The 23,700-nt window shown below is 50.0% G+C and overlaps 1 protein-coding gene across 4 annotated transcripts in view; it reads left to right on the top strand.

Moving 5' to 3' along the window:
* Positions 1–510: 510 nt before the first annotated feature.
* The window catches only part of THRAP3 (thyroid hormone receptor associated protein 3), a 115,718-nt gene continuing 92,528 nt past the window's right edge, over positions 511–23,700 (top strand). Inside the window, exon 1 of one of the 4 annotated variants that reach the window (XM_073562723.1) lies at positions 511–701. The gene's annotated coding sequence lies outside the window, so the exon portion shown is untranslated. The remainder of the gene's footprint in view (positions 702–23,700) is intronic. The other 3 variants (XM_073562706.1, XM_073562700.1, XM_073562717.1) reach the window with 3 other exon arrangements.

The following is a 23,700-nucleotide window of genomic DNA, read 5'->3' as shown; positions in this document are numbered from 1 at the left end:
TTTTGCCCAAATCCATCAAATATATAACAGTGTAAAGTACCTTCCTGTCTGACCGGTGATGGCGGCGCTATTAACCCCTTCCTGTCTGACCGGTGATGGCGGCGCCATTAACCCCTTCCTGCCTGACTGGTGAGGTCTGCGGCATTATAACCTTGAAAAATTCCATAAAAAAGCACTAAAAAGCCGGAAGAGGAGGCGAGAATGGAGTCTGTATGTGGAGCTCCAGGAATCACCTCCGATCTAGACGCCTCAGTGCTGTGTGCGCTCACTACAGCGGAGGGATTCTCTGAGATCCTCAGCAGTGACGCGTCTACTTTGGGATGGCTATGGTGAGGTCCTCAAAATATCACCTCCGAAGTAGTCACGTCACTAGTAAGCCGTCTAGATCGGAGGGGCTGGAGTGAGGACCACAACAAACTGAAACTCCGACCTAGACACAACCCAACCTTCACCTGCTCGAGCAGCCATGACACCAAGGTTACGCCCCTGTCACTAACGCCAGGGAAGATGGCGCAGAAACTCGCGGTGCTTTATGGGAAATGTAGTTTACGGCCGGGAGGTTGTTCTGTAGTCGCAACGTTCCGTGGACGGGCAGTTCCCGGCATGCTCTGCGCGCACAGCGTCCTGCGGCCGTGCTAGCACTTGGCTCTTCAGAGTCTGCGCCGTGCAAGGAGCTGGAGGAGGCCGTCGGTAGCGTGCAGGTGAGCACCGTCAGGCCTAATGCTGGCTTGTGTCGCCCTGTCTCTTTTCTACGCTGTGGCCGCCATTTTCTAGCCTTGTTGTCTTCCCGCCGTGTCTCACACGAGTGTGCTTATGGCGGCGTTTCCTCAGCGCTGTAGTGCCTGCGTACGTCACGTTCCATGCACGTACTTTCTGTTCTTGCATTAATGGCGGCTGGTTAGGCTAGGTGCTGAGGCCGGATATTGGGCCCACACAGGGAAGGAAGGCTGTGCGGCCATGATGTGGGCAGCACTTAGCCCGGGCCATCCGGGGAGGGGGTGAGCGGAGTACGGGGCTGCCTCCATCTGCTCCGGCGCTGGGAAGGGGCTTTTCTAGGCATACTGGCCCCAAATGTTAATGTTCGCCCATGCGCAGCCGTCTTCTCCCTCGCTGGCCTTTGCCCCCATCGGCTCAGACCCGTCACTGGATGTCTGTAGAGTTTCTCATTGTAAGGGCATGTTCCCATGTAGCGTTTTTGATGCGGTTTCTGCCCCATCTCCCTTCCCATTTAGAAAAACTGCGTATTTTGTGTTTCTGTGCATTCACTGGAATGAGTGAAAATAGCTGAAAGAATTGACACGTTGCGTTCTGTAATTCATAAGCGCTTGGGGTAAAGACATTGTGTCAATGAGATTAAAAATTTTCACTTTGCCGGTACTATGAAATGTTATTTCTTTTCTTCTGTATGCACGGGATATCAATGCTGCAAGGGAACAAGCACTAATGCTACCCGTACACCTAGCCTGAAGGCTGAGCAGTGTTTGGAAATTAAAATGTATACATAATGCTGTCTGCCAGGGTTTTATCCCACCCTTATTGGCTACAGCTGCATTCACACTTCCATTTGTACTTTCTGTTTAAAGGAAATGTCACCTTATCTAATATATAAAGCTTAAGTGTGAGTGTGTCCGGGATTGGCATCCCCACCGTCGCAGCTACAGCCACAAGATTTGGCACAGTCACAAGTCTGGACCCCGAGAGCGTCATAGGCTATGTTGTGAGGCGAAATTTTAACCCCGCGCGTTCTGATTCAAACAATTTTGCCCCTATCTACATAATGGGGAAAATGTGTGTATCAAGCCCTGCCCCTCATGTCATAATGGTTGCCATGGTGACGCTGATGTCATCATAGGTTGCAAGCCCCGCCGCTCATTATGATGTCATAATGGTTGACTATGGGATGGAGGATGTGTGATGGGTATATGGGCACTGAACTATGGGATGGAGGACGTATGATGGGTATATGGGCATGGGCCTAGGGGATGGAGGATGTGTGATGGGTATATGGGCACGGGCCTATGGGATCGTGGATATGTATGATGGGTATATGGGCATGGGACTATGGGATGGAGGATGTGTGATGGGTATATGGGCACTCAACTATGGGATGGAGGATGTGTGATGGGTATATGGGCACTCAACTATGGGATGGAGGATATGTATAATGGGTATATGGGCATGGGACTATGGGATGGAGGATATGTATGATGGGTATGTGGGAACGGGCCTATGGGATCATGGATATGTATGATGGGTATGTGGGCATGGGCCTATGGGATCGTGGATATGTATGATGGGTATATGGGCACGGGCCTATGGGATGGAGGATAATTATAATTTGCTATAACCACAGTTAGTTACTATGCCCGGGCAGCGCCGGGCTCTTCAGCTAGTTTATTAATAATTCTATAAACTTTTTTTAAACACACCTCGTCATCCCACCTGCCATCAGAAGGATCACATAGTGTGGCCTCCACACTTTCATCAGTGACGTTACACACCCCCTGGGGACACGTAAGGTCAGCATGCTACACAGACACCCCCTGTTCACATGGGCCCATGGAGGCACGAGGAGCGAGAGGATGTGGCCCACGCAGTCACTGACGTGGCACCACATTCGCTGAGCGGCCCCTTTCACAACAGCTCCAGGGAAACCGCATCTGGTAGGACTGCCACCAGTTCCTCGGCTATAAACCCAGTCCGTTAATGGGATTATGTCAGCCAGAAACCTGCCCCGGTATCATGGAAAGTTAAGCCGAGAATATGGGCTTGTGGATTGAGATAAAAGAGTAGCCCAAGGTTAAATTATAGATTTGCCTTAAGAGCACATTAGACTATACACTATATACACAAGGGTTATATATATACAATGGTCAGATATGCAACTACAAATAGTGGTCGTACAAAAGTGTGCAGAATTTAAGTTGGTTACCAGTCAGTTGAAAGACCTTGCTTGCGGGGGGGACTGCCGCATGGGAGGCTTGTGGTCCCCTCTGTTCCTCAACTTCTCCCCACACAATGTGTCATCTCACGACCTCCCCAGAGAAAGCAATGGGCTATTCTGTACATGAGTATTTAACCCCTTTAGGTCACTCCCCTTTTACCCTCTGAGCAAATCCTGAATTCCTTTGTCTCTAGCGGCTAAAGCTTCAAGACCCAAGATGGGTCATAGCTCCTAAGGAGGAGGTATTGACGCCATCGGATCTAGCTGGGTTCCTGCTATGTGTTGAGACCAAACACAGCTTTGCTACCTGGCTCCTAGTAGCCATTCTATATATCTCCCCACCCTGGGTTTCTAGAATGGTTTGAGACCCAGGAAGGCATTTGGCCCAATCCAGATATCTCAAAAATGTAACTGGTGTGTGGCTAGGATGTATGACAAGTTCTTATGAAATCCTAACTGTCCCAACAAAGCAGTAAAGCCCCCGTCACACACAGCGATTTCGCTAGCGAGATCGCTGCTGAGTCACAAGTTTTGTGACGCAACAGCGATCTCACCAGCGAGATCGCTGTGTGTGACACTTACCAGCGACCGCCCCCCCCTGCCGTGTATCGCTGATCGTACTGGAATGGCCAGGACATTTTTTTGATCGCTGGTCTCCCGCTGACCAGCACGCATCGCTGCGTGTGGCAGGCGGGAGATCAGCGAGCTGGCGCTGTTAACTAAGGTACACATCGGGTGTCTAAGCAGCGCGCAGCGCTTAGAAACCCGATGTGTTCCTTAGTTACCAGCGTGCTGGTGCAGGGAGCTGGTAACCAAGGTACACATCGGGTTTCTAAGTGCCGCGCGCCGCTTAGAAACCCGATGTGTACCTTGGTTACCAGCTCCTTGCACCAGCGCGCTGGTAACTAAGGTACACAGTGGGTAACTAAGCGACGTGTGTCGCTTGTTACCCGCGTGTCGCTGGTGCTGATCGCTGGTGAAGCTGCCTGTTTGGCAGCTCACCAGCGATCATGTAGTGACACACCAGCGATCCTGACAAGGTTATATCGTTGTCGGGATCGCTGGTGAGTCGCTATGTGTGATGGGGCCCTTAGACAGCATGGTATCAGCATCAGCAAGGGGTCTTCCTGTAAGAGCTTGATTCTAGCTAAGCTTTTGGGGATGTGAATTTCTTCTCTGCAGCTGAGAAGGCTAAACCCCCCTGCTGAGCTGTCCTGTAAAGGTACTGTCACACTTAGCGATGCACCAGCGATATGACGTGGTCAGGATCGCTGGTGCATCGCTAAGTGGTCGCTAGTGAGCTGCCACACAGGCAGATCTCACCAGCGACATAGCAGCGGTCGGGGGTCGCTACTTACCTGTCAGTCGAGGCGATCCTGACGTCCTCCCGCCTGTGTCCACGCGTCGCTCGTCGGCGCCACAGGAAGCCCAGCAGGAAGCTGACGACGAGAAACGACCCAGGCCGTTCTCGCGCGATCAGCGCTAACCGGCGGGGGAGCGGGTCGGAGGTAAGTATCAGACATAGCGATATCGCTAGCAATATCGCTATAAGGTCACAAAATCAGTGACGTTATAGCGATATTGCTAGCGATATCGCTTAGGCCTGTTTCACACATCTGTATTTTACCATCAGTCAAAATCCGCCGTTTTGCAAAAAAAAAAACGTATCCGCCATTTCTCCTTCGTCTCATTGGGGGACACAGGTACTGTGGGTATATGCTACCGTCATCTGGAGGCTGACACTAGGCAAACAACACAAGGTTAGCTCCTCCCCTGCCGTATACACCCTCGCCCTGATTGCGGGCGGAAGCCAGTTTTTTGCTTAGTGTCTGTGGAGGCACACGTCTGGTCCTTTTTCTCCAGACTTTTTTTGTCCATGAAGATTAGACAGGGGCAACGGATCCTATTGAAAGGGTCCGATTTCCCCAAACCATCAACGGGCAAGCACGTGCGAGTGTCGTCTCCACGTATCCTTTCCCGCGACGTGGGACATATCTGGGCAATTTCCCCAGAACTTTTATGTTTCCTTTTCTTTATTTTTTGTAAGAAGAGGAGGCAGGGGCAACGGATCCTATTGAAATGGTCCGATTTCCCCAAACCATCAACGGGCGAGCACGTGCGATTGTCGTCTCCACGTATCCTTTCCTGCGACGTGGGACATGATGCCGGACCTAGCCCTGACCACCCCTAGGTAGAGAAACTATGGGCTATTCAGAGGCACAAGATCGTCCGAGTGGCCCCCACTGCTCCACCAACGCAAGACGAAGGTGCTGCAAGGAGGTGGACGGTCCCTTTCCTCGGCTGAAGCTGCACCGTCCAGGGTCCTCTCACCAGCCCCCGCTCCCTGGCTTGTTGTCTGCCCTAAAGGGCCTACCTGGATCCTGTTTACAGCGATTCAAGGTACGGGCGTGCAGGGGGCTCCTGGGCAGCAGCGGCAGGCAGCGGTGTGCGTCTCCCTAGGGCCTCCTTGTATCCATAGGAAGAGTAGCGGTTCTTGCCGTCAGCACTGCCGCCGCAGCATTTCACGGCGCCACGAGCGGGGGGAGAAAAATTTAGCCCCCGGCTTTTTTGCCAGTGTTAGGCCGTCGCCGCTGTGGCGGTGGGAGGAAAATGGAGCCCCCGGCTTTTTGCCGGTGTAGGCCGCTGCGGAAGTACCGCCCTTGGCGCGATGCGTCACTTCCGGTGGCCCGCCCCTTGGAGTGCTGGGCGGGCGCCGGATAAATCCAGGCCCTGGCTTTAGTGCGGGGTAGGCCGCGACCAGGAAAGAGGTCGGCTTACCCCACAGAGACACAGAAGGTCGGGCACGTAGTCGGGGGGGGGGGGGGGGGGACACAGGTCGGGTAAAGGTACTGTCACACTAAGCGATATCGCTTGCAATATCGCTATAACTTGTGACGTTATAGCGATATTGCTAGCGATATCGCTGTGTCTGATACTTACCTACGACCTGCTCCCCCGCTGGCTATCGCTGATTGCGCGAGAACGTCCAGGACTGTTTCTCGTCGTCAGCTTCCTGTGGAGAGACGAGCGACGAGCCTGGATGCAGGATCGCCTAGTGTGACAGGTAAGTAGCAACCCCCGTCCCCAGCGATGTCGCTGGTGAGATCTGCTTGTGTGGCAGCTCACTAGCGACCACTTAGAGATGTACCAGCGATCCTGACCGCGTCATATCGGGATCGCTGGTACACCGCTAAGTGTGACAGTACCTTAAGTGCAGGATGCGGAGGCCGCTAAAACAGCAAGGGGGCCTCTCCTCCCCCACCCTCTCCCCTCGCATAGAGAAGGGGGGGGGAAGCATTTTTGGGTTTGGATATATAAAACGCCTAGCAGGCTCAATATGGCCGGGAAAGGGAAGACGCACACTTTTCTCTACGCTGCATGCACTTCTTGTAAGGCCCCGTTTCCACGAGCGCAGAGCGCCAAAGTGTGCGAGGCCTGCGACTCCGAACGCGCCCAGGAGCCTCCCTCGGCGACTGAAACCAGAGAAACGAATCCTCCGGAATGGGCGCTTTCATTATCCCAGTCTATGGCTTCGCTTACAAAGGCGATCGAGTCCCTTCACGCCCCAAAGGGAGGCAAGGATAGTGGCACGCTTATCTGGGAAGGGTCCTCCACCTCACAGGAACCTTCGGCCTGCAGGGGCCGTTCCCATGCCAGACAGAGGCGAAGGAAACGAACCCATACGAGGTGTCCCGGCTTATCCGGTGCCTCGGCATCGGTGAGTTCAGCATCACGCTCCCTTTCACCAGGGAGCGGGAAGAGTTTGCATCGTGACTCAGACGAGCCACTTGATCTAGATACCCCGGGATGCCGGGAGACAGTGGACAGCCTTATTGAAGCAGTCAATCAAACCCTGGGGATTGAAGATGATGCTGCCTTGGCCGCGAGCCATAAGGTAGCCTTTAAGCGGGCCAAGCACCCGCATAGAGTATTTGGCACTCACCCAGAATTTGAGGATATAGTGCAGCGCCACAGAGAACGCCCAGACAAGCGTTTCTCAGGTCAGAAACCTATAGAGGCGAGATACCCATTTGCCCCGGAACTCTGTAAGAATTGGGCAGAATCCCCAGTGGTGGATCCGTCAGTGTCACGCCTGACCTCGAAGTCCTTGTTGTCGGTGCCTAGCAGCTCGTCCATCAAGGACCCCACGGATCGGCTCAGAGGTTTTGGCGCAATCAGTTTTTGATGCATCGGGTTCGGCGCTCGCCCCTTCGTTCGCGGCGACGTGGGTAGCCAAGGCCATGATGTCATGTTCAGAGTCTTTGAATAACGCCTTGCAGGATAGTGGCCTACCTGCGGAGGTGTCTGAGGTCGCAAGTCAGATTGCTATGGCTGGAGACTACTTAATTAATGCTTCTTTGGATGCGGCTAATTGGGCAGCATTTGCGGCCGCTAACGCGATAGCCATTAGGAGGGCCCTCTGGTTGAGAACTTGGCGAGCCGATTCAATTTCCAAGAAGTCCTTGACCTATCAGGGAGGCCGCCTGTTCGGGGAGAAATTGGATCGGCTCATCTCCGATGCGACAGGAGGGAAAAGTAGCTTCCTCCCGCAGCAAAAGGCGAAACAGCCTTTTCGTCAGGTCCTGACACGTTTTCGAGCCGTTCGCAACACCGGATGGATGGCAGCAGCCAGTTCGACCGGCCCACCGCGCTTCAACCAGGATGGGGAGCGACAGGTCTCTTACAGACCCATTCCGGTGGGAAGGATGCGCGCTCCCCAGCCCAGGTCGAGAGGAGCCAGGACCCAGAGACCCTCAGTCAAATGACTTGGAGCCTTTGGTAGGCGACAGCAGCAGGGTGGGGGGCCGCCTGCTCTTTTTTCGCCATATCTGGGCCGAGGTAGCACACGACTTATGGGTGGTAGAACTGGTGACTTCAGGGTACAAGATAGAGTTCATCAGGTACCTTCCAACACGATTTTTTCTCTCCCGACTTCCCAAGGTGAAGTCTCGGGCGAAAGCACTGCTAGGGGCCATCGATTCACTTCAAGACAATGGAGTCATTGTTCCCGTACCAGAGCACGAAAAAGCTCAAGGCTTTTATTCCAATCTGTTTGCGGTCCGCAAAAAAGATGGGACAGTCAGACCAGTTTTGGACCTGAAGCTCCTGAAGGTTCATCAGAGTCAAACATTTCAGGATGGAATCTCTCTGTTCTGTTATATCAGCCATGGAGCAGGGAGAGTACTTGGCCTCGATCGACATTCAGGATGCCTGCCTGCACGTTCCTATTTTTCCTCCGCATCAAAAGTTTCTTTGGTTCGCCATCAATGGTCGACATTTTCAATTCGCAGCACTCCCATTCGGGATAGCCACCGCACCCAGAGTATTCACGAAGGTAATGGCAGTCGTGATGGCCGTCTTACACTCGCGGAGCATAGTCGTCTTGCCATACTTAGACGACCTCTTGGTGAAGGGTCCCTCTTTTCGGGCGTGCAAGGTGAATGTCAGCATTACACTGGATACACTCTCCCGCTTAGGTTGGTTGGTCAACAGGAAGAAATCATCGCTGGTCCCAGCTCGGAGGATTGCGTTTCTAGGAATGGTCTTCGATACCTCCCAAGGGTTGGTAATTCTCCCTCCAAAACAAGACCCTAGCGCTCCGACAGGGAGTCCTGAAACTCCAGCAGCCGGTCCCTCACACCATTCGGTTTGGGATGAGGATACTAGGGAAGATGGTGGCGGCAATGGAAGCAATTCCATTTGCTCAATTTCATCTTCGACCCCCTACAGCACGCTCTCTTGTCAGCCTGGGACAAGAACCCATTCACCCTCGATCAGAGGTGCCAGCTATCCTCTCAGGTCAGGCAATCACTGGAGTGGTGGATGACCAGATCCTCCCTTCAGGGGAAGCTGTTTCCCCCAGACCACTGGCTAGTGGTCACGACCGACACCAGTCTCCTCAGCTGGGGAGCAGTTTTTCGCCACCACACGGCCCAGGGCCGGTGGTCGCAACAGGAAGCTCGTCTTCCGATCAACTTGTTGGAGATACGAGCGATCTGGAAGGCGCTGCAGCATTTCCAGTACCTCCTAGCAGGACGGCCCATTCGGATACAGTCAGACAATGCCACGCCTGTGGCTTATGTAAATCATCAAGGGGGCACGCACAGCAGGGCAACCATGCGAGAGATAGCACATGTGCTTCATTGGGCCTTAGAAGAACCAGTCGATAATTTTGGAAGTCTACATACCAGGCGTAGAAAATTGGGCAGCGGACTTCCTCAGCCGACAAGAGGTCGTGGCGGGGGAATGGGCCCTGCACCCCGAGGTCTTCCAGCAAATTTGCCAACGGTGGGGAATACCGGATGTGGACCTGATGGCGTCCAGAACGAACGCCAAGGTGCCTGTGTTCGTCGCTCGATCACGAGACCCACAAGCGTTCGGGGTGGATGCGTTGGTTCTACCATGGAACCAGTTTCGCCTTCCATACCTGTTTCCCCCGTTGCCATTGCTTCCGAGGGTCGTCAGGAAGCTCAAAGCAGAGGGAGTCTCAGCAATTCTGCTGGCACCAGACTGGCCTCAACGGGCGTGGTACGCAGATCTTGTGCGGCTGCTCACCGACGTCCGATGGCGATTGCCGGAGCGCCCAGATTTACTGCACCAGGGACCAATCTTCCACCCGAACTCAGGGGGCCTGTGTTTTACGGCATGGCTGTTGAATCTTGGATTCTAACTCAAGCAGGTTTTGAGCGTGAGGTGGTCGCTACAATGGTTAGCGCCAGGAAACCGACCTCAGCGAGAATTTACATCACACCTGGAAAATTTTCTTCACTTGGTGTCGAGAGCGGGGTCATTCGCCCCTGACATTCTCTATTCCCAACATCTTGGCTTTTCTTCAATCAGGCCTAGACTTGGGGCTGGCCCCGAGTTCCCTTAGGAGACAGATATCGGCGCTGTCCGTCCTTTTCCAGCGAAAGATTGCTACTAATATGCAGGTAAAGACTTTCATCCAGGGAGTCTCTCATCTAGTACCCAACCTATAAGGCGCCGATGGGCACCTGGGATCTTAACCTGGTCCTGAGCGTTCTGCAGGAAGCGCCTTTTGAGCCGCTACAGGATATTTCCTTAGCGTTCCTCTCTTGGAAGATGGTGTTTTTGGTAGCCATTACCTCCGTTAGGTGAGTCTCGGAGTTGACGGCCCTATCTTGCCGAGCACCTTTTCTCGCTTTCCACAAGGATAAGGTGGTGCTTAGACCAGCTCCCCCCCTTTCTTCCGAAGGTGGTTTCCTCTTTTCACATCAATGAGGATATTGTCTTGCCTTCGTTCTGTCCGGCACCGGTACATCGCGTAGAGAAAGCTCTTCACACCACTTGGGCGCTTCGGCATCAGGCCTCGGCGGAACAGGTATGCAAGGCAGCAACCTGGTCCAGCCTGCACACATTTACTAAACATTACAGTATCCATACTGAGGCTTCGGCGGATGTGAGCCTGGGTAGAAGGATTCTCCAAGCAGCAGTGGCGCAGCTTTGAACAAAAGAGGTGCATGCAGCTTGGATCGGTGAGTCAATCTCCCACCCAGGGACTGCTTTAGGACGTCCCACAGTACCTGTGTCCCCAATGAGACAAAGGAGAAACATGGATTTTTTGTGAGTACTCACCGTAAAATCCTTTTCTCCGAGACGCTCATTGGGGGACACAGCACCCACCCTGTTAGCCGGTTGGCTCGTGGTTATTTAATTAATGTGCCTTTTTTCGTAAGTATCAGGGTTGTCCCTTGCCAGACATATTGTTTACTGCATTAAGGCTGATTGTTGTTGTTCTCCTGCTTTTACACTAAACTGGCTTCCGCCCACAATCGGGGCGAGGGTGTATATGGCGGGGGAGGAGCTAACCTTGTGGTGTTTGCCTAGTGTCAGCCTCCAGATGGCGGTAGCATACACCCACAGTACCTGTGTCCCCCAATGAGCGTCTCGGAGGAAAGGATTTTACGGTGAGTACTCACAAAAATCCATGTTTTGCTTGGCGGATCCGTTTTTTTTCCCATTGAGTTGCATTACCGGCGGATCTTGACGGATGGCCATCTGTTGGATCCGTTTTTTTGCGTATCCGCCAAAATTTTGGCATCCGCCGACATGCCTGGACAGACAATGCAACGTTTCTTCGGGCGGCCGGATCCGCATTTTACATTGCGCATACTCGGAGGACTTGCCTCGGCCGCAAATTTAACCTTAAACTCTGTTCTGGCAGCTGAAAAATTTCTCTCTCATGATTGACATGAAATGATTTCTCTAATATTCTTCACAGGGGGCGCAATAATGATATGAAAGCAGAAACTGGCCACTTTTGACCTGGTTACAGGTTCTCTTTTCATTAGGAACTTACGGAATTATTTTACCTGTTTAAGTAGCACCATTAATTTTCACAACTCTTTATAGACATTGCCATCACTGTCCGCAATGTAACTCCCCATCTAAATTCCCTGTCAGTATGTATTTTGAGTGTGGGAGGAAATCCATGCAAACTCTTAGATGTTGTCCTTGGTGGGATTTGACCTCAGGCACGCCACCATTCTGAATGTTGTTAATGTTTTACAGTGGTTCTTGGATTATCTGCCACTATCTTGTCAATACTACATTATTACTGGAGGTCACTATACAGTGATCATTATGGCACCAGGAAAACATTTCCAGGGGCTTATGATAAAGTTTGGATAGGTGACTATACAGCTCTTATTTAGGAATGTACTAGGCCGATGTAAAGAGACCTGGGTCAGTTGTTGACCTTGTAGAATAGGCTTGTAATCTCACTGAACTAGTACATCATATATCTTTTATGCTAGTGATTGGGATGCTCATTTTGGTAGGCAGCAACACGTTTTCTGCTCAGATGGACTTGGAAGTGGGGCGTCACGCGAGCGCTGCAGTCAATCAGTAGCTGTTATTTGTCTTCAGTGTTCTCGTTTTGTCCGAAATTTGTTGTAAGCTCCTTAACATCAGTGCTTTTTCTTTGGTGAGTGGGTGCAATTATGTTTGCCAGATATATAGATTAAATGGGGTTTTCCTATGAAATACACTTATTACCGATTCACTACTAAAACCCCCCACCAATTAATAGAAAGGAGATAAGAGTTCCCCACTCTCCTTCATAGGCATGGTCACATGGTGGAGCTTGTATTAGCAGCAACACCCCCTCCGAATATTGTACTGTCGATTTTCTTTGAGGAATTTCTCATTAATTTGCTTAGCTGATTTAGCGTCCAAACACTTATTTTATAGGCAAAAACATCATTAGAAATATCTCTGGATTGAAATTTTTAAACACATACCACTGTGGAAATAATTGATTATCCATTAAACAGCACTTTTATTTGTGGGACACCTACAGGGGTTTGACAAAATAATGGAAACACCTGGAAATGGAAACATCAACAAAAGTTGGTTGAATATGGTGTAGGTCCACCTTTTGCGGTGATTACAGCCTCAATTCTCCAAGGTATGGATTCATACAAGGTGTGAATTGTTTCCAAAGGAATTATAGCCCATTCTTCAGTTAAAACACCCTCCAGTTCTTTGAGCGATGATGGCTGCGGAAATCGATGTCTAACTTGAATCTCTAAAATCGACCATAAATGCTCAATAATGTTGAGGTCTGGGGATTGTGGGGCCAAATGACATGCTAAACTTCATTAGAATGTTCCTCGTGCCATGCATTAACGATTCTAGCTGTATGAATTGGTGCTTGAACAATAGGATGCACTTGGTCGGCCAAAATGCCTAAATAATCGCGGCTGTTAATTCTTCCATGAAGGGATATCATTGGCCTGGCAGATCTCCATGACATAGCACCCCAGATCATCACAGAACCTCTACCATGTTTTATGGTTGGGAGAAGGCAGTCTGGATGGAATGCTTCTTTCGGCTGTCTCCAAACCCAAACGTACACTCGGCCGGAGTCCGGAAATAGGGTAAACGATGATTCGTCTGAGAATATCACATGTTTCCACTGCTCGAGGGACCAATTCTAGAGGTTTCTACACCACTCTAAAAGCTTGGAAACATTTGTCATTGAGAGCAGTGGTTTTCTAATTGCAGCTCTTCCGTGGAATCCAGATTTGTGCAGCTCCCGACGAACAGTTTTCGTGGAAACTGGGCTCTGTAGGTGTTCATTGAGCTCAGCAGTGATTTTGGGAGCCGTGGTCTTGCGATCCTCTCTCACAATTCGCTTTAGAGTCCGACGGTCTCTCTCAGTCAACTTCTACTTTTGGCCGTACCTGTGCTTTGCTGTGGATGTTTTTCCTTCTCTTTCAAACGCAGTCATTACTTTGGTGACAGTACCTCTTGACACGCCGAGCATTCGGGCACTTTCTGTTACACTAGCGCCTGCCATACAAGCATCAACAATTTGGCCTCTTTGAAAATCCGAGAGGTCTGCCATTGGTATCAGGTTCTCATCAATGTTCTTACAATTCTGCAAAACAAACAGTTAATTTACATATTCATATCACATAACACGAATAATCAACTACAAAACATTACCATATGTCACGGTTTGCATGTTTATAACATGTTCGAAGATTATGGTGCCAAAACATTTCCATTATTTTGTCCAACCCCTGTACTTTTAATTAAGCTGACTGTTTTTTTTTTTTTTGTTTTTTTTTTATTTTTTGTGTGATAAATGTGAACTTTCATTATCTAAGCAATGTGACATTGCAGATGCCATTCATTTTTTTGAGCAGATGGAGATTAAGGCTACTTTCACACATCCGGTGTGTGGGGTCCAGCGGCGTGCGGCGAAAAGCCGGGCCGCCAGATCCGGCCTGCAGCGGTGACACCGGATGTGTATGCGGCGTCTGATACGGCTCGGACATGATTTAAAGGAGCCGCAGGAGGAACATATACACCGGTGGACGAGAGAGACAGCTGCTGAAAGGGAGGGGAGGGGAGAGGGGAGTGGAGAGAGACATGTGGGGTTAACACTCAGTGTCCAGGCGAGAGAATCTCTCTCTTGCCGGGCACTTGTGGGGTTAACCTCACAGAGAGATCTCTCTCACCCAGACACTGTGAGTGTTAACCCCACAAGTGCCCGGCGAGAGAGATCTCTCACAAGTGTCCGGGCGAGAGGGATCTCTCTCTCTCTCTCGCCGGACACTTGTGGGGTTAACATTCACAGAGTCCGGGCATGCGCTGTGGAAAAAGCCGGTCCGGCGCTGACAAAAAACGTTTTTTGCAGATGCCGGGCGGCTAATTTTTGCCGTGTCTGGCAACAACCGGACACGACGCATAACCATCCGGCACGATGCGGCGACCATGAAAGTTTATGGGACAAAACCGGATCCGGTTATTAAAAATTTCACCGCATCGTGCCGGATTACAAAAGCCGGATGTGTGAAAGAGGCCTTAACCTCCTGTAAATTTGAGATGTTGGTTTAGCTTACCTCCACACACTTTTCTTCTTTTAAATTTAGAAAATTATCTTTGTTCGAGCACACCATCTTTCTAATTGTTATTGCTGGTGTGATAAAACACTCCGGGATCGCCTTTGCTGGGGTCAAAGGTCACGTGCGTTCAGCATGAAACTCAGGCGCAGAGCTGGGATTCGGGTATAACTGACACTGGGTCAGGTTTATTAATGGTGAAAGCAATGCATAAAGAAATAAAACACAAAACAAATCCTTGCCTGTCCGGCACTAACTAAACAAAGTACAACCTAACTGCCAACTGACGGGCTTCTCCCGTCCAGCCAAACCACAGTTGCAGTGGGCACTGCTCTCACTCACGTGTGTCTCTCACACAGACAGGCTCTCTGTGTTCCCAAGCTGAGACACTCACACAACCACCTGGCATCTTTTTATATCCACCTCCCATTATTCATTAGCAAGCAGGTGCGATACTGACCAGACTAGGCCACATAGGAAAGGAATCTGGGCGAGATATACCTGCCCTCATCCACAATTCCCACATGATTCTCACATATCCCCCCCCCCTCTGCTCAGACCTCTCCGGTCGAGCAATGACACCCGCCAAACAGTGCACTTGGGACAGGGCATCTGCATTTCCCATCTGTAGCCCTGGGCGGTGCTCCACCGTAAAAGTGTAGGCCTGCAGGGCAAGGAACCACCTGGTCACCCGGCTATTCCGTTCCTTGTTCAAGTGCATCCACTTGAGAGGGGCATGGTCCGTGATCAGCCTGAACTTTCGGCCCACCAGGTAATATATGAGGGCCTCTAGAGCCCACTTAATGGCGAGGCACTCTTTTTCTACGACTGCATACCTTTGCTCGTGTTTATTCAGCTTCCTGCTGAGATAGAGGACTGGGTGTTCCACTCCGTCCCTCACTTGTGAGAGTACGGCCCCGATATCGGTATCAGAGGCATCCGTTTGTACCACAAACTCGCTGCGGAAGTCCGGAGTCACCAGTACGGTGCCCGTTTTAGGCTATGGAAGGCTTCTTCAGCCGCTAAACTCCATTTAATCATGACGGAGTCTTTCCCTTTTGTAAGATCCGTCAGGGGGGTAGCGATTGCTGCAAAATTGGGTATGAACCGGCGATAATAGCCGGCGATCCCCAGGAAGGCTTGCACCTGCTTCTTGTTGACAGGTTGTGGCCAGTCCTGAACCGCCTGAATCATATCAACCTGGGGTTTAACAACACCCCTCCCAATTACATACCCCAAATACCGGGCTTCTTCTAGCCCGATGTGACATTTCTTGGGGTTCGCGGTTAAACCTGCCTCCCACAGGTCGTCAATCACAGCTTGTACTTTCTGGAGATGAGTTTCCCAGTCCAAGCTGTAAATGACAATGTCATCCAAATAGGCCGAAGCGTACCGCCTATGTGGCCTCAAGACTCGATCCATCAGTCTCTGGAAGGTCGCCGGTGCCCCGTGCAGTCCAAACGGCATATACACATACTGAAATAGACCTTCTGGGGTAGCAAATGCCGTCTTTTCTCTGGCAGCCTCCGCCAGAGGGATCTGCCAATACCCCTTTGTTAGGTCTAGGGTCGTAATATACCGGGCTTTTCCTAACCGATCTATTAACTCGTCGACCCGGGGCATAGGGTAGGCATCAAATTTTGAGACCGCATTCAGTTTCCTGAAGTCATTGCAGAACCGGATGGTGCCGTCCGGTTTAGGAATTTGCACAATCGGGCTGGACCAAGCACTGTGCGATTCCTCAATGACACCTAACTCTAACATTGCCTTCACTTCTCGGGAAACGGCTTCACGACGCGCTTCCGGGATTCGGTAGGGCTTTACGTGAACTGTGACACCAGGTTCTGTTACGATGTCATGTTTCATTAGCGTAGTCTGCCCGGGTTTTTCTGAGAAAACCTTTTGGTTGTGAAGTAGAAACTGCCTGACCTCAGTCTTTTGCCGCTCCGAGAGAGTCTCTGCAACCCGTACCTCCGGTATGGTATGCGAGCAGACGGGACGGGCCAGCTCCGCTGACAAGGCAGACCGATCTTTCCAGGGTTTTATCAGATTTACATGATAAATCTGTTCAAGTTTCCGCTTACCTGCCTGGTATACTTTGTAGTTTACTTCACCAACTCTTTCCTTAATCTCAAAGGGGCCCTGCCACTTTGCCAGGAACTTACTGTCCACCGTGGGGACCAGGATCAACACCCTATCTCCGGGTGCAAACGTACGGATCTTGGCGCCCCTATCATAGATTCTTTTTTGGGCTCCTTGAGCCTGCATCATGTGTTCTTTGACTATAGGCATAACAGCCGCAATACGGTCCTGCATTTGTGTGACGTGATCTATCACTGTTTTAAACGGAGTGACCTGACCCTCCCAGGTTTCTTTTGCAACGTCTAACAGTCCGCGAGGACGTCGGGCGTACAATAACTCGAAAGGCGAGAATCCCGTGGAAGACTGGGGTACTTCCCTGATGGCAAAAAGCAAATACGGAAGTAAATAGTCCCAGTTCTTCCCATCCTTGTCTATCACCTTTCTCAGCATCTGCTTCAGAGTTTTATTGAACCGTTCGACCAACCCGTCTGTTTGAGGATGATACACGGATGTGCGTAACGGTTCAATTTGTAACAATCGGCAGAGCTCCTTCATTACCCTGGACATAAAGGGGGTCCCCTGGTCGGTGAGTATCTGTTTTGGTATACCGACCCGACTAAACACATGCACCAGTTCCTTGGCAATCGTCTTGGTGGCCGTGTTACGCAAAGGGATGGCCTCCGGGTAACGAGTGGCATAATCCAAGATGACCAGGATATGTTGGTGTCCACGTGCAGACCGTGGAAGGGGTCCAACTAAATCCATCCCAATCCTCTCAAACGGGACTTCATTAATAGGTAGGGGTACCAAAGGGCTACAGAACCGGGGCTTAGGTGCAGAGGCTTGGCAGTCAGGACAAGACTCACAATATACACGAATATCGTGATGCATGCCTGGCCAAACAAAACAGTGTAATATCCTTTCGGTGGTTTTCTGGACTCGCAGGTGACCTCCCATCACATGTCCGTGGGCCAGGTCCAGCACCTGCCGCCGGTAGGGTTTTGGCACGACTAATAGTTGCACCGTACCTTCCCCCTTTTTCTCTATCTGATAGAGTAAATCATTCTCCAGAACCATGTAAGGATATGCCAGCCTAGAGCCAGGTTCTACGGGTACCCCGTTTATCACTTTTACATTTGTCCTAGCCTGAGAAAGGGTAGGATCCTTTATTTGCTCGCTTTGGAAGTCATCTTTCTGAACTTCTAAATCCGGCAAACGGGGAGGTGGACGGCTGTCGGCCTCCTCCTCTTCCCCGGTCTGCTCCGCATCACCCGCCATGACTGAAAACGGGAACTGCAGGTCATCTCCCGCAGACTCCTCCCCCGAGTCTTCCGGGGAGACCTCTTCCAGGGGCTCGGGACCCCCACGCGCCCTGGGAGAAGAATCATGTACACGATTACCCAAGGGCATCAACTGATTCTCCCACAATTGCCAGAAGTGGGGAAAATCCCGGCCCAGGATAACATCATGCAATAACGCCGGGACGAGTCCCACTTTATGTTGCACAGACCCATAGGAAGTAGTAATGCATCTGACCGTGGTGAGGTACGAACAGGTGTCTCCATGCACACACGTTACAGAAAATTTGTCTGATGGTCCAGTCGGGGCTGACACCAGACTGGCCTTCACCAGAGTCACCACACTTCCCGAGTCTAACAATGCCACCACATTTTTGCCATCAACAGTTAAATCACACAAGTGTTTTTCCGCATCCTTTTGACCGGCATTCACACTCACTACCCGTGCAACCATAGACATGCGGTTTTTAGAGTCCGTGACGTCGCACTGCATGGGTTCAGTAGTGACCGGACAGTTCGCAGCAATATGTCCCATCTCTTGGCAGCGGAAACACCTAACGGGCCCCTTGCTTAGACCATAGTTCGTTACTCTCGGCCTCGCAGTGCGGGCAGTCCCGTTTTCCTCCCCCACTGTCTTAGGGATTTTTCCATCTCCCCTACTCCCTGGAACAGTCTTACCGGTTCCACGTGGAGATGATGAAGAACGAGGTGGGGTAACGTCATCTCGGAGTCCTTCCGCCACGGAGTAAGGTTCAACCAGATCCACCAGTTGATCTGCCGTTGTAGGATTTCCATGGCTTACCCACTTCCTCAGGGCTGGCGGTAGAGCTCTCAGGTACTTGTCCATGACGACTCTCTGGATTATCTCTGGCGCTGTCAGCACCTCGGGTTGTAGCCACTTCTTCGTCACGTGGATCAGGTCGAACATCTGTGACCGCGGTGGTTTATCCGGCTGATAAGTCCATTGATGCACTCTCTGTGCACGGACAGCGGTCGTCACTCCCAGCCGGGCCAAGATCTCGGCTTTCAGTTTGTCAAAGTCCTGCGGAGCTTCAGGCTCTAAGTCATAATACGCCTTTTGGGCCTCACCGGAAAGAAACGGGGCAATCAGGCCGGCCCATCGTGCCTTCGGCCATTTTTCTCGTACCGCCGTCCGTTCAAACGTGGTCAGGTATGCCTCGACGTCATCTTCGGTCGTCATCTTCTGCCAGTACCGACTCACGTGAATCACTCTCGACTCGGCTTCCAGGTTAACCTCATGTAGGCTTGCCAGGCGCTGCGCCACCTGCTGGAGAAGCGAACGATCGGTAGCTGTCAAGTCCACCAACTCCTTCAGCTGGGCCATCATCACCCGATTAGCTTCTTGCTGGACGGCGGTGGACTGTACCAGCGCTTTCACCACGTCCTCCATGCTCATGCTTGCAACGTGATGCCCGCGTTCTCCACCACAATGTGATAAAACACTCCGGGATCGCCTTTGCTGGGGTCAAGGGTCACGTGCGTTCAGCATGAAACTTAGGCGCAGAGCTGGGATTCGGGTATAACTGACACTGGGTCAGGTTTATTAATGGTGAAAGCAATGCATAAAGAAATAAAACATAAAACAAATCCTTGCCTGTCCGGCACTAACTAAACAAAGTACAACCTAACTACCAACTGGCGGGCTTCTCCCGTCCAGCCAAACCACAGTTGCAGTGGGCACTGCTCTCACTCACGTGTGTCTCTCACACAGACAGGCTCTCTGTGTTCCCAGGCTGAGACACTCACACAACCACCTGGCATCTTTTTATATCCACCTCCCATTATTCATTAGCAAGAAGGTGCGATACTGACCAGACTAGGCCACATAGGAATGGAATCTGGGCGAGATATACCTGCCCTCATCCACTATTCCCACATGATTCTCACAGTGGTTTTGGTTGAGTGAAATTAGCCTAAAGTTCTCCAGGCCTTCTACACTAATAGCCAGCGTTCTTGATAGAATATCGATACCCGAATAGTGAAAGTCCAGCTCACCCATAAAAGCAAAGGAACATGTAAGCCTGCTGCTTCTGCTCACTGCCATTTAGTTGAAAGGGACTGAATTGCATGCAACTGTAATTTAGAGCTCATTCAAACAGACCTGATTTTTCTCGTTCATCATGTATTGTTCATCAGTGTTTTTGAGCAGAGTTTCATCAGTGTTTGGTAAGTGTGTACATTTCACCCATCGCCTGCAATCTATTTCAGCAAATTTGTGTTCCAAAACTTATGTACTGTTCCAAGCCCTACCGTTTGTCCAAACAGATTTTTACTTGACTAGTGTGGGGTATTGCTGCACTTATAAAGTGGGTAGCAAACTGTGGGGTCCAGTTTTTGGTGTTAACTCTTGCAAAAGTGAGACATTTGGGGCTAAATCAACATTTTAGAGGTTACATTTTAATTTTTTTTTCATTCTACATTGCATTAATTCCTGTGTAGCAACTGAAGTGTTAAAACTATTGTCGGGAAATTTTTTAACCCCTCAGTGACCTCCAATATGTCTGCAATAAGAGCCTATCACCCTCCCACCCCTATGGGTGACAATCCTGTAGCTGTCAGCTGTACACTATAGATGACAACTTGCTGCATCAGCCGCGATCAGTGTTGGCACCGAATATGCTCGTTTAACCCCTTAGATGCTTCTGTCAATGGTGACTACGCCATCTAGATGGTTAACAGAGTGGAGGGCTCACTCTTTAGCCCCATTGGCCCCCTGAGATCTTGATCATGTGGTCCTGATGATACTTGCCATGGCAGTTCATGGCCAAATAAACTAAAATAAACTTTAATTTTTCTAAATTTTTAAACCCTTTAAAATGTTAACAAAATTAAACAACATTGTACAAATGTTGCTGATGTAAAGTAGACTCAAGGGAATTGTCATTTATTAATGTTTGTGTGGTATGACTATCTGGATTAAAGGGATAATCATTTAGGCTGCGTTCACACGTGGCGCTTTTTTTTGCATTTCTGCGGCGGATTTAACCTCGCGATTTCCCATGCATTCCTATGGGATTCCGCAATCCTGTGCTAATGCTGCGTTTTTTCCCGCGGCGGAATTGCTTCGCGGTAAAAAACACAGCATGCTCATTAATTTCGCGGAATCGCGGTGATCCCGCACTCATAAGAATGCATTGTTCTGCTTACTTTCCGCATGTGGCTGTGCCCACCATGCGAAAAGTAAGCAGAACATTTGCGGATGGTACCCACGGTCCGGAGGAGAGGAGACCGTCCTCCGGGCTTTGGGTACCATATCCCTGTAAAAAAAAATAGAATTTAAAATAAAAAATATTGTTATCCTCACCTTCTGACGTCCCACGCAGCCTTCCCGCCTCTCTCCACGCTCCCGGTCCCAGTAAGCCTTTGCGAGCGATGACGTCCGTTCTCGCGGGATCGCGAAGTCTCGAGGTCATTCGCGCAATGTCATCGCGAATAACCGCGAGACGTCACGATCCCGCGAGAACGGACGTCATCGCGGTAATTGTCGCAAAGGATTACTGGGACCGGGAGCATGGAGAGAGGCGGGAAGGCTGCGCGGGACGTCAGAAGGTGAGAATAACAATATATATTTTTTTTTATTATTTACATTCTATCTTTTATTATTGATGCCGCATAGGCGGCCTCAATAGTAAAAAGTTGGTCACACTCGTCAAACACTATGTTTGACGAGTGTGACCAACCTGTCAATCAGTTCTCCAAGCGATCCTACAGATCGCTTGGGAAAACGCTAGCAATTCTGCAAGCTAATTACGCTTGCAAATTGTTAGTTTTTCCACGGGAAAATCGTGGGAATTTAAAATGCGATTTTCCCGCGGAATGGAATTCCGGAATTCTCGCGGTAATTTCCGCAATAGTTCCGCTACACGTGAACCCAGCCTTAACCCCTTCACCCCCAAGGGTGGTTTGCACGTTCATGACTGGGCCAATTTTTACAATTCTGACCACTGTCCCTTTATGAGGTAATAACTCTGAAACGCTTCCATGGATCCCGGTGATTCTGACATTGTTTTCTCGTCACATATTGTACTTCATGTTAGTGGTAAAATTTCATTCATATAACTTACGTTTATTTGTGAAAAAAACGGAAATTTGGCGAAAATTTTGAAAATTTCGCAATTTTCCAACTTTGAATTTTTATGCCCTTAAATCACAGAGATACGGCACACAAAAAACTTAAGTAACATTTCCCACATATTTACTTTACATCAGCACAATTTTGGAACCAAAATTTTTTTTTGTTAGGAAGTTATAAGGGTTAAAAGTTGACCAGCGATTTCTCATTTTTACAACACCATTTTATTTTTACGCACCACATCACATTTGAAGCCACTTTGAGGGGTCTATATGATAGAAAATACCCAAAAGTGACACCATTCTAAAAACTGCACCCCTCAAGGTGCTCAAAACCACATTCAAGAAGTTTATTAAATTCAGGTGCTTCACAGGAATTTTTTGAATATTTTAAAAAAATGAACATTTAACTATTTACAAAAAAATACTTCAGGTTCAATTTTTTTTTTTTACCAAGGGTAAAGGCCCCGTCTCACTAAGCAATCTCGGTAGCGAGATCGCTGCTGAGTCACAACTTTTGCGACATAACAGCGATCTCACCAGCGAGATCGCTGTGTGTGACAGCGATCAGCGAGCGTCCCCCCCCCGGTATCGCTGATCGCTGGAAGAAATCTCTGGACATTTCTTTGGTCGCTGGTCTCCCGCTGGCCAGCACGCATCGCTGCGTGTGACAGGCGGGAGACCAGCGATCAGGTGTAAAAAATAATTAAAAAAATATAGTTATTCTCACCTTCCGACGTCGCGTTCAGCCATCCCGCCTCTCTCCACGCTCCGGTCCCAGTGATCCTTTGCACGAATGACCGCGAGACTTTGTTATCCCGCGAGACTGTGACATCTCGCGGTCATTCGTGCAAAGGATCACTGGGACCGGAGCGTGGAGAGAGGCAGGATGGCTGAACAGGACGTCGGAAGGTGAGAATAACTATATTTTTTATTTTGATTCTATTTTTTACAGGATGGCCAGCGATGCCAGGCGCTCGGCATCGCTGTGCTGATCGCTGGTGAAGCTGTCTGTTTGACAGCTCACCAGCGATCACATAGCGATTTACCAGCGATCCTGACACCTTGATATCGGTGTCGGGATCGCTGGTAAGTCGCTTAGTGTGACGGGGCCTTAACAGGATAAATTGGACTGCAAAAGTTATTGTGCAGTTTGTCCTGAGTACGCTGATACCTGATATGTGGGGGGGGACCACTGTTTCGGCGCATGGCAGAGCTCAGAAGGGAAGGAGCGCCGTTTGACTTTTTCAATGCAAAATTGGCTAGAATTCTGATCGGATGCCATGTCACGTTTGAAGAGCCCATGATGTACCTAAGCAGTGGAAACCCCCCACAAGTGACCCCATTTTGGAAACTAGACCCCCCCCCAAGGAACTTATCTAGATATGTGGTGAGGACTTCACAGAAGTTTATAACGTACAGCGGTACAATTATAAAATCATATTTTTTCCACAAAAATGATCTTTTCACCCTCAATTCTTACTTTCCCAAGGGTAACAGGACCCTAAAAGTTATTGTGCAATTTGTCCTGAGTACGCTGATACCCCACATGTGGGGGTAAACCACTATTTGGGCGCATGGCAGAGCTCGGAAGGGAAACAGCGCCATTTGACTTTTTTGGCTGGAATTGAGATCGGACACCATGTCGCGTTTGGAAAGCCCCTGATGTACCTAAACAGTGGAATCCCCCCACAAGTGACCCCATTTTGGAAACTAGACCCCCTAAGGAACTTATCTAGATGTGTGGTGAGCACTTTGAACTCCCCCAGTGCTTCGCAGAAGTTTATAACGCCCGGGCGTGAAAATAAAACCGTATTTTTTCCACAAACATGATCATTTAGTCCCCAATTTTTTTATTTTCCCAGGGGTACCAGGAGAAAATGGACCCCAAAAATTGTTGTCCAATTTG

This window comes from Dendrobates tinctorius, unplaced genomic scaffold, assembly GCF_039654945.1.
Source record: "Dendrobates tinctorius isolate UK_male_01 unplaced genomic scaffold, ASM3965494v1 ptg000015l, whole genome shotgun sequence".
Classification (NCBI taxonomy): domain Eukaryota; kingdom Metazoa; phylum Chordata; class Amphibia; order Anura; family Dendrobatidae; genus Dendrobates; species Dendrobates tinctorius.
The sequence above is the reverse complement of the archived record's forward strand: the minus strand, read 5'-3'. Positions and strand labels throughout refer to the sequence as shown.